This window comes from Solanum tuberosum, unplaced genomic scaffold (genome assembly GCF_000226075.1).
Source record: "Solanum tuberosum cultivar DM 1-3 516 R44 unplaced genomic scaffold, SolTub_3.0 scf00367, whole genome shotgun sequence".
NCBI classification, from domain to species: Eukaryota; Viridiplantae; Streptophyta; class Magnoliopsida; order Solanales; family Solanaceae; genus Solanum; species Solanum tuberosum.
In genome coordinates, this window is record NW_006239293.1 from 476,340 (window position 1) to 485,133 (window position 8,794).

The following is an 8,794-nucleotide window of genomic DNA, read 5'->3' on the forward strand; positions in this document are numbered from 1 at the left end:
AATTCAATTGAAACTTTAAAGTAACTTTAAAGTTTAAAGTTTTAAATTGAAGTTTTTTAATAATATAATTTTATTAATTCATAATATAATATTATATAATAATTAAAGTTAATAAAAAAATAAAAAAAATTACCGGTACACAATGATCCGGTAAGAACGGGTTCCGGTCTGGTCCAAACCGGTAACTAAGGGACCGGACGGAACCTTTGGAAATTTTCGGTAAAATCGGTTCCGGTAAGACCGATTCCGGTAACGAGGACTGGTTCCGATACCGATTCCGGTAAAACCGGTCATGTTGATCCGGTCCTGTCCGTTTGCCAGCCTTAGGTCCATATATATATATATATTTGAAGTCCTCATTTGCTACAATAGGCCATTAGTCTTCAATTACTACAAAATTGTAAGAATGTCAAAAAGCTTAAAAATTGTTTACCTACAAGTTTGAATTGTTAGTTTCCATTGATGTTATTAGTGACATAAAATGAACAGATTTTTTTCTTATTAATAAAACATTTATGCTTATTTGTACGGAAACACCAAAATAGAGAAGCAATAGAGAGTAGATAGAGTAATCCACAAACTATTTCTTAGTTTGTGAGAAAATAGTGTGGAAGTAATATTATTGTGAGTTGTAAGAAATAAAAGAGTGTTGAGTTGTAGTCTTTTGACACTACTAAGTTTTTCATCAATGTTATTGTATTATTTATTCAGGTATCATATTTACTCCATTTTAATAGTTGGTGTCGTTGTTACTCTCTTTTGATTGCTATTTAATTTGGACATTATCCTGGGTATGATTATCATTTTGTCCAACAATGTGGTATCAGAGCCATGACAAATAATCTTTAACTTTAACTAATATTAATAATTTATTTAATTTTTGTCAAGGTGAAATATTTTTTCCATATGAAATGTGATGTGACAATTTTTTTTTAAAATAAAAGAGAGTTTATTACACACATCATGATGAGAGTGTAATAAAATAGAGAGATGTATTTCTCAAACTAATAAGTGATAGTTTATGTATGAAACTCACACTATCAATAGTTTAGGTATGAAACTAAAAAAAAGGAATAGTTTAGGTGTATTTTTTTTTTTTGCTTAGGAACGGAAGGATTTTATTTAATAATAATAATTAAGGTTCATCCATACAAAAGGGAACTGTTTTATATGAGATAGTTCATTTCACATCTCTTTCAAGACAATTCCTAACAAAGGAAGGAGATGCATAAAAAATATAGACAATATTTAGTGTCATAGTTGGATCCTTTGACTTCCTTCCGTATTCCGCTAATGCGTCGACTACTCCATTAGCCTCCCTCGGGATATGATTCAATGGTGGTTCTTCCAGTTGTTGGAGCAATGACCTGCAGTCAGCACAAATATGTGAGTATATAGCATTATCATTATTTAGAGAGATTAGTAATACTTGTGAGTCTGTTTCCACCAATAGGTGCTTTATATTTTTTCCCTTAGCAAGAGTCAATCCATGTAATAAGACTAATAGTTCAGCATGGTACGCATTTTCCACTTTGATTTTACAAGCAAAACCTGATATCCATTCTCCTGCTTGGTTCCTTATTGCTCCTCTAGTTCCTCCATTAGTAGTTTTTGTTAGGTGTATTTTTAACCCTTATCTCTATTATTTTATATTTTTTAACAATAATGACTATGTTTTTGATATAATTGTTTCAATATGTATTTGAAACAGAAGTTGTCGAAGAATAAATACAACAAGAGCCAAGAGATTTTCTCATTCTAGTAGGAGAAGATGTACATGTACAAGTACAAGAAGAATCAATGGATTTCGAAGAAAGTGATTTATCCATAGAACAAGGTAATAATATATAAATATTCTTCACTATCGAAACAGTTTAAATTGTTGTTTAATATGTTGTTTAACATTGTTTCATTTGTAGGTCCTTAGAGTCAAAAGAAAAAGAGAGGAGGTACAATAATATAACATGTACACGCTTCAAAATATCGTCAAGTCATTATTTTGAATATGTACAAACAATCGACTGTTCCTACAAAAACAGTAATAGCAGAGTTGGTTTGATCTTTGGCAATAAATGCAATGTTTCATCTTTTTAATATACACAAATAAAGTAAAGTGTATACTAAAAAAAACTGTAAAAATATACAATGTTTTATTTTCTTATTCCCTAATTTGAGTTTAGAATGTGTAGTTTTTAAATTACTAACCGAAAGAACAATTTATAGGAGAAATACAATTTTTTTTCTGAAAAAATGTGGATTTTGAATGTAATTCAGTCTGCTAGGAGAAACTACAAGAATTACTTGTACATGAAGCACTATAAATCATTTGCAACTAATCGATTGGCAAACAAACCTAACAGAATTTCAGTTTATGATTTTTAAGATCTTCTCAAGTATTGGGCTAACGAATTCAAGATAATATATGAATCATGCATACTTTAAGTTGATTCTATTTTATGTATATTATGTAATACTAAACTAGAATTGTTGGAACGCTATTTTGTATGATTATTGTGAACGAAAAAACTATGAAGTTGATCATTCAGATTGTTTATATTCTTAACAACTCGACTTAATCTTTTATTTTTTATTTTTTTTGATCAAGTACATTTAATAACATTTTTATTTGTAAAAAATGAGTGAAACAAACATAAAAAATTGAAAAATCTGCATATTGCTAGTAAAATAAATTTTATTGTAACACGTGACAACTTGATTTGTTCTCTTTGTAAATCATTAATTATGAACTGTTATAGTTAAATGTTTATTGGTACTAGTTTTTATGTAATTAGGAAAAAGAGAAGGAAACCTCTGCTAATGTATCACAAAAGAAAATCTTTGTGGTTATAAGAAGATTAAGGAAACCTGACCGAGTATATAAGGACACTGATGAGGATGCGATTACTGAAATTGTATTAATCATTTATATATTTCACATTATTTAGTTGTCATTATATAAATTTAGTTTGATTAACTTCAATTCACTTCATTTGAATTTGATTTTATTATCACTATCATGAGACCTGAACATCTGTGATTTTAATTATGATTTAGTTTTAGTATTCAACGATTTGTGATTTTTAGTTTTGGTATTTAAATGTTGTGGTTTGAGTTTTAATTTTTGTATTCAAATGATGTAGTTTTGATTTTGATAATTAACTAATGATGTTTGGTACTGGTATTCAGATGTTGTGGTTTGGATTTTGATATTCAAATTTTGTTGTTTTGAATTTGGTTCTCTATTTTTATGATTTTGTTTAGAATCTTTTTGGTTAATGTTAAGGATATTAATACTATTATCAACTAAAATGATCTCTCCAAAATTACTTATATCGCGTTTAATATAATGATTTTTCATGTTGCGTTTAATCTTGAAATGAATTGAATTTTGTAAATTAATTGTCTGATGCTAGTATAATAGTGATCATTCTTTAAGGGACTAACTTGAGTCTGTGAGGTTGTTAATAACATTATGTTAATTACTTTATAAATTTACTTTAATCAAGGAATTTTCTCATTTCACATGTCTTGTATAAGACTTTACAATGCATCACTTAGCATAGACTTGGTAGCTAGTGTTACTTTTATTTGTTGAAAAAAATTTAATGTCTTTCTTCCCTCACTTGATCATGTCATTGTCCATCTTTAATTTGACTATAATTGAAGTTCTAGCAAATAAATGATAAAAATTGGTGCATAACTTTTATGTATCGACTTTTGTAGGTGAAAAACAGGTCAGGATGACAATATGAATGATATATTTTGTATTTTTTTGGATCGTGTCGTACATTAGTTTGATTGTGATATTTTGAGCTAGAATCAATCATTTGTCACAATTTCGTATGTCAAATATTTATAATTACAACCTAAGCTATTAGAGCATATATGTATTGTTTCAATAGTTTTACCCAAGCCCTTTGATCACAACCTTGGATGCTATTTGACAATTCAATTTTTTGCAAAAAATAAAATGTATTTAGAATTTCTCTGTTAGCATAAAGACAATGAAATCTAAACAACTGCATGTATACAGTATATGGTTGTGGAAAAAAACAAAAACATGAGACATAGAATGGTATCAATTTAATTAAACTTATAGTATTCCAAAGTTTCAAATAATTCAGTTAAATGCACGTGTGCCTACATTTTTAACATTACAAAGTAAACCTAAGATTAGCCTGACATTAAGGGGTATCCTAAGTGAAATCTGTCCTTTCTAAATCATTATTAAATTAATTAATTTAAATAGTGGCTGCCTAATAAGTGTTCTTTTATTTCATTATTATTTCCTTCGTTTCATATTATTTGACCTTTGTTAACCTGATCGACACCCCCTATGGTATTATTTACTAATGAAAAAAAGTAAAAAAAAAAAAAACCTCTTCTGTTTGCTAAAATAGAAAATAGGGATCAATTAAAATGAAATAGAGGGAGTAGTATATTTAAAATTGAAAATATGCCTTCAACAACATTTTCAATATAATCTCATAGGTAGAGTCTGAAAAGGAGGTATTCAAACATGGGCACCGTGTAAGTTTTGAGTTTATCTTTGTCGTTGTGCTACAAGTCTTCATTGATTTAAGGGTGTTCAAAATATTATATACACCAATATAAAGTAAGATTTGACATATATATAATATATATAATATGATTTCCCAACGAAAGATGTCCAGCTGGATATCTTGATACCATCGTAGTTCCTCCCCTAAAAAAAATAGTGTAGCAGACCTTATCAGAACGTGAACTCAGAGAATAGGGGTATACAAGTGAACCACCTAGAATTGATCCATGTCCGCTAAACTAAAAAAAGGAGTCCTTTACCAAGTAAGCTAGACAACCTTACCCGCCTCAACCGATCTTAGCTCGGACATGCCAACAACCAATACTTACTCTTTTCCCTGTGACAGCTAATAAAAACTAATACGGCCCCTTCTCAAAGAGACTGCCCTTAGGACTTACTATCTTTGTTTATGAGATAGAGGTAATATTTCCTATATAGACCCCATTAAAAAGTCATTTTCCCAAATAGATTTGAAATAAATACAAAAAGAAAAGCTATGATAAAAATATTGAAGAAAAGAAAATTAGTAAAAATAACCAAAACAAAGAAAAACAATAGTAATAATTAAGAGAATGGAAGAACAAAATAATGCTATAATAATAATAATAGACGGATGAGGAGGGAAAAACACTCAATTACCTATTAATTAACCATCGTTAATTTTCATATTGTCTTGTCTAAAATTATATACTCGATGAGTTACAATTTTAAGACGGATGAAGAGAGAAAAAAGCTCAATTACCTATTAATTAACCATCTATCGTAATCGTTAATTTTCATATTTTTCTGTCTAGAATCATATACTCGATGAGTTAAAAAATTTGTATGTCATATCCCTTTAAAGATAAATTAATTTAAATAGTAGCTGACTAAGTAGATTTTAAATTTAAAAAATTCCTCCAAATTTCACCGACAAAGATAGTTACTGCCACTTTGGCTACTTGTATGATATAATACAATTTTTTATCTTATAATAAAAATATTTTTGTCTTTTTTTGTTTTATTAATTTCTATTATATTATTGTAATATCTATGGATATGAACGAATTGCCAGCAATTGTCCTACAGAAAATTGGACACACTTGTCAGTGACCTTATCAATATCATAGGGACTTTATTTTATGGATATGAACAAATTACTTTTAAATAATGTCTTTCCAACTTTATAAAAATATATATGTCAAAATAGAATGATTCATTTTCAAAAGAGTAATTCTTAATTAGACTTAGTTTTTGAATTCCATAATTTAAAAGATATTTCAAACTATATTTCTTTCTAATTGTTTTCCTTTACTATTTTGGTTTCACAGTGGATTAAACAGATTGCATTTGTTTTTTTACTATTAATAAGAACATGTGACAGTTAAAATTTTGGCTGGCAAATAATGCACTAGGAACTTCTAAAAATCACTATTTCCCAAAAAAAAAATGTTTAGTAGTTATTTTTATAAATATTTTGATTAAATTGTTGAGAAAAAATAGTAGTGTTTTTAAACGAAAAAACTATATAGAAAGGGTCTAAGTATTTCAATGAGAATATGTTTTTTCACCGTGCGTTTTTTCTCAATGAGCTGGTTCGATGAAAGGATGTGAAACTCATATTTTTATAATACAAAATTCTCATTGATCTGTGGTGAAAAAACGTCAGTTTCTACTAATGAGAGTTCCTTAATAATAAAGTTTAGTGTTAGGAGGTATTTACCTCCTAGACATACGTCTTGGGCTCAAATACTAAAAATAGAAAGGTTTTTGATAGAAAACGCTTATTTTTATCTTATTTTTTATAAATCTAAATTAATTGGAGTCCAATATAAGTTGAGTGCCAAAAGAAGAAACAAACATCCAAGTACATATACATTTTCTTTTTAGAGTTTAACTTAAATACATTATACGAAAAGAATTTTTACAATATTAAATTCTAAAAATTAAATATAAGTAACAGTTTTTGCATATAGTTTTGCATGATCATTTCTTGGTTACTAATTCATTTTATTATGAATAATTACTTATAATTAATTTTTTTAACCTAGAAATGAGAATGAGAATGTAAAAGGAGTTGGTTATGGGATCATGGGCTTACTTCAATATGCACTGTTTTAGAGAAACAATTAATATTGAGATTAACGAGGAACAAATAAAATGAACTAAATTCACTCACATTAATCATAATTATTTTAGCTAAATCAATGACCTTTTCATTAAAGTATGTTAACTTAACCGTTTGACTCATCATTAGCAAGATTAATTATCATATACACATATAGTAACCAAATATGTGTCTAATTTATGTTTATCTTGTTAATTAGAGTATTATTTTTCTATTTATTTTGAATCTCGAGTCAAATACATTGAACATGACACAATAAACTAATGCGCTCTCTCAGTTTCAATTTATGTAGCACAGTTAAAATTTCTAAACTTTGATCTTGAATTCAGATATAAAAACTTAATTTTTTTTAAAGATGAAGTTTATATATATTTAAAAGTTATATAAAAAGTACTATAAATTATAATAACTAACAAACTTAAAATATGTAAAAGACATATAAGCAAATTTCACTAAAAAAATACTTGATTGATTCTCGAAATTTCAGTTATGCCACATAAATTAAGACGAAATTAAAGGAGTATTTTTTTTAATTATTAACTAGATAAGAGTAGACTAAATTCGAATACTTAATTCTTTTTTCTACTATTTATTTAAGCTTGGGATTCTTTGATAAAGGGAAAGAAAAAGTGTCTCTAATTTGAAATTTGCTTAATTTAAGGTTTCATAACTATCAACTACCACCATGGGCAACGGGCAGCCTGACCGAACGTCGCCTTAATTTGAAAGTTCACATTTTGCGTACGTACAAGTTTTACTTGAAAAGTATTTAAATATGTGACTGAAAATTAAGGAGACGTTCGGATAGGTTGCCCTTAGTATTAATTACTTATTTTTTAAAATTATTTTTTAAAATTTATGAGTAATAATAATCAATATGAATATTGTGGTAAAATACGTATATCAATCATTGAATCTTTAAGAAGCATACAAAATCACCAAAGAGGACAAGTAAATTAAAAGTGAACAGAGGGAGTACTAACAATTTAGGGGTCGTTTGATGTGAATGATAACATTCAATAATTTTGGGATTAAATTATAGTGTCATTTAATTTGTTGTTTAGTTGGCAAGTCTGAGATAACTTATTACGGGATAAATAAATAGTACCGAGATAAGTTATCCCTCCCTTTGGGTGGTATATTAATCCCAGAATAAAATAAGTAAATGACAAAGATATTTTGCCTTTAAAAAATTTTTATACATCACTTTCACACACATGAAGGGCATTTTTCTAAACAAATAAGTGGTTCTTAAAATTTATGAAAAACATATTATTTTTAGTACAACAAATCAAACACTCAATAAAAAATATTTTCTGCATAACTTATCACATCATAGCTAATTTCATCATAACTTATTCCAACATAATTTATTCCAACATAATTTATTCCATCATAACTTGTATTCAAACCAAACGGCTACTTGCTGGCAAAGGGGCGATTTATTAGGGTGTATTTGTATGAAGGATTTTTATTTTTTCTTAGAAATTGCTTTCTATTTATTTTTTTCTATTTGATTGGCCAAAATATTTTCTTTATAAAAAGTTTACCAAAATAAGAAAAATAACTTTTTTAATGAAAATAGAAAAAATAAGTTTAATAAGCGATATTTTTTTCTTTCTGCAGTATAACACCCTCCGCTTTGCTGCCACCTCTACCACCTCAAACTCCTATTATCACTCTCATCATTATAGTATTTGTTTAGATTATATATAAATATTTTCCGTGGAAATCATTTTTCTTTCATTGTACCAAACACACCTTTAATAATCAATCACCACCTTGGGCAACGGGCAGTCTGCCCGAATCTTTCCATAATCAATATATAAAACCCTAATCAAAATCACATGTAAATAAATTCAAATTCCCTTTTATCTCCTTCAACACAAGTATAGTGCAAGTTTTCCTTTTTACTTGTTCTTTCCTTTTCTTGAGTACTTAGTGTTCCTAAAAAAGATAATTTCCTTCCAAAGAGGTATCCCACTAGTCTTTTCTTTACTTTTTCAGTCAAAAATTTTAAGTGTCTCTTTATAAAGTATAGTTTTCCCAATCTTTATATATATATATATTAGTGGTGGTAGTTGTGCTCTAACTAAAGCACTATTATAGTTATATACAACTTCCCT